This window comes from Cebus imitator, unplaced genomic scaffold (genome assembly GCF_001604975.1).
Source record: "Cebus imitator isolate Cc_AM_T3 unplaced genomic scaffold, Cebus_imitator-1.0 Scaffold723, whole genome shotgun sequence".
Classification (NCBI taxonomy): domain Eukaryota; kingdom Metazoa; phylum Chordata; class Mammalia; order Primates; family Cebidae; genus Cebus; species Cebus imitator.
Window position 1 is genome coordinate 244,511 of NW_016108038.1, and position 3,646 is coordinate 248,156.

The following is a 3,646-nucleotide window of genomic DNA, read 5'->3' on the forward strand; positions in this document are numbered from 1 at the left end:
AAAAAAAAAAAAAAAAACACAGGAGTTGCAATCCTAGTCTCTGATAAAGTGAACTTTAAACCAACAAACATCAAAAGAGACAAAGAAGGGCATTACATAAGGGTAAAAGGATCAATGCATCAAGAAGAGCTAATGATCCTAAATATATATGCACCCAATACAGGAGCACCCAGGTACATAAAGCAAGTTCTCAATAACATACAAAGAGACTTAGACTCCCACACAATAATAGTGGGAGACTTTAATACTCCACTGTCAATATTAGACAGATCAACAAGACAGAAAATTAACAAGGATATCCAGGACTTGAACTGAGATTGGGACCAAGTGGACCTAATAGACATCTACAGAAATCTCCACCCAAAATCCACAGAATAGACATTCTTCTCAGCACCATGTTTTACCTTCTCTAAAATTGACCATATAATTGGAAGTAAATCACTCCTCAGTAAATTCAAAAGAATGAAAATCATAATAGTCTCTCAGACCACAGGGCAATCAAATTAGAACTCAGAATTAAGAAACTAAATCAGAGCTGCACAACTTCATGGAAAATGAACGACCTCCTCCTGAATGTCGACTGGGTAAACAACGAAATGGAGGCAGAAATTAAGATGTTCTTTGAAACCAAAGAGAACAAAGACACAACGTACCAGGATCTCTGGGACACATTTAGAGCAGTGTCTAGAGGGAAATTTATAGCAATAAATGCCCACCAAAGAAGCAAGGAAAGATGTAAAATCAACATCCTATCATCAAAACTGAAAGAGCTGGAGGGGCAAGATAAAAAAGATAAAAAAAAAAAAAAATTCAAAAGCTAGCAGAAGACAAGAAATACCTAAGATCAGAGCATAACTGAAGGAGATGGAGACACGAAAAACCCTTCAAAAAATCAATAAATCCAGGAGCTGGTTTTTTGAAAGGATCAACAAAATAGACAGACCGATAGCCAGATTAATAAAAAAGAAAAGGGAGAAGAATCAAATAGATGCAATAAAAAACGAAAAAGGGGATATCGCCACCGATTCCACAGAAATGCAAACTACCATCAGAGATTATTACAAACAACTCTATGCACATAAATCAGTAAACCTGGAAGAAATGGATTAAATCATGGACACCTGCACCCTCCCAAGCCTAAACCAGGAAGAAGTTGAAACCTTGAACAGACCAATAACAAGGGCTGAATTTGAGGCAGAAATTAATAGCTTACCAACCAAAAAAAGCCCAGGTCCAGATGGGTTCACAGCTGAATTCTACCAGACGTATAAAAAGGAGCTGGTACCATTCCTTCTGAATCTATTTCAAATAATACAAAAAGAGGGGATCCTTCCCAAATCATTTTATGAGACAAACATCATCCTGATACCAAAACCTGGTAGAGACTCAACAAAAAAAGAAAACTTCAGGCCAATACCCATGATGAACATTGATGCGAAAATTTTCAGTAAAATACTGGCAAACTGACTGCAAGGGCACATCAAAAACTTATCCATCACGATCAAGTAAACTTCATCCCAGGGATGCAAGGCTGGTTTAACATACACAAGTCTATAAATGTAATCCACCAGGTAAACAGAACCAAAGTCAAAAACCACATAATTATCTCAATAGATGCAGAGAAATCCTTCGAGAAATTTCAACAGCCATTTATGCTAAAAACTCTCAATAAACTAGGTATTGAATGAACATATCTCAAAATAATAAAAGCTATTTATGACAAACACACAGCCAATATCATACTGAATGGGCAAAAACTGGAAGCATTCCCTTTGAAATCCAGCACTAGACAATGACGCCCTCTCTCGCCACTCCTATTCAATATGGTACTGGAAGTTCTAGCCAGAGCAATCAGGCAAGAAAAAAAAATAAGGGTATTCAATTAGGAAAGGAGGAAGTCAAATTGTCTCTATTTGCAGACTGTATGATTGTATATTTAGAAGACCCTATCATCACAGCACAAAATCTCCTGAAACTGATAAACAACTTCAGCAAAGTCTTAGGATACAAAATCAATGTACAGAAATCACAAGCATTTCTATACAACAATAACAGACTAACAGAGAGCCAAATGATGAGCAAACTCTCATTCACAATTGCCACAAAGAGAAGAAAATACCTAGGAATACAACTAACAAAAGATGTGAAGGACCTCTTCAAGGAGAACTGCAAACCACTGCTAAAGAAAATAAGAGAGGACACAAACAGATGGAGAAACATTCCATGCTCATGGTTAGAAAGAATCAATATCGTGAAAATGGCCACACTGCCCAAAGTGATTTATAGATTCCATGCTATCCCCATCAAGCTACCAATGACCTTCTTAACAGAACTGGAAAAAACCACCTTAAACTTCATATGGAATTAAAAGAGAGCCCACATAACCAAGACAATCCTAAGCAAAAAGAACAAAGCTGGAGGCATCACGCTACCTAATTTCAAACTATACTACAAGGCTACAGTAATCAAAATAGCATGGTACTGGTACCAAAATAAAGATATAGACCAACGGAACAGAACAGAGGCCTTGGAGGCAACACCACACATCTACAACCATCTGACAATGGGGAAAGAGTCCCTGTTTAATAAATGGTGTTGGGAAAACTGGCTAGCAGTGTGCAGAAAGCAGAAACTGGACACCTTCCTGACACCTTACACTAAAATTAACTCTAGATGGATTAAAAACTTAAAGATAACACCATAAAATCCCTAGAAGAAAACCTAGGCAAGACCATTCAGGACATAGGCATACACAAGGACTTTAGGACTAAAACACCAAAAGCATTGGCAACAAAAGCCAAAATAGACAAATGAGACCTAATTAAACTCCAGAGCTTCTTTACAGACAGAGAAACAATCATTAGAGTGAACTGACAACCAATAGAATGGGAAAAAGATTTTGCAATCTACCCATCTAACAAAGGGCTAATATACAGAATCTACAAAGAATTAAAGAGATATAACAGAAAAAAACAAACAAACCCATCCAAAAGTGGGTGAAGGATATGAACAGACACTTTATAAAAGAAGACATAAATGAGGCCAACAAACATATGAAAAAATGCTCATCATCACTGATTATTAGAGAAATGCAAATCAAAACCACCTTAAGATACCACCTCATGACAGTTAGAATGGTGATCATTAAGAAATCTGGAGACAACAGATGCTGGAGAGGATGTGGAGAAATAGGAACACTTTTACACTGTTGGTGGGAGTGGAAACTAGTTCAACCATTGTGGAAGACAGTGTGGTGATTCCTCAAGGATCTAGAAATAGAAATTCCGTTTGACCCAGCAATCTCATTACTGGGTATACACCCAAAGGATTATAAATCATTCTACTATAAAGACACACACACATGTATGTTCATAGTGGCACTGTTTACAATAGCAAAGACCTGGAACCAACCCAAATGTCCATCGATGATAGACTGGACAAGGAAAATGTGGCACATATACACCATGGAATACTATGCAGCCATAAAAAAATCATGAGTCCGTGTCCTTTGTAGGGACATGGATAAATCTGGAAACCATCATTCTCAGCAAACTGACACAAGAACAGAAAATCAAACACCCCGTGTTCTCACTCATAGGTGGGTATTGAACAATGAGAACAGAGGCACACAGGGAGAGGAGCATCA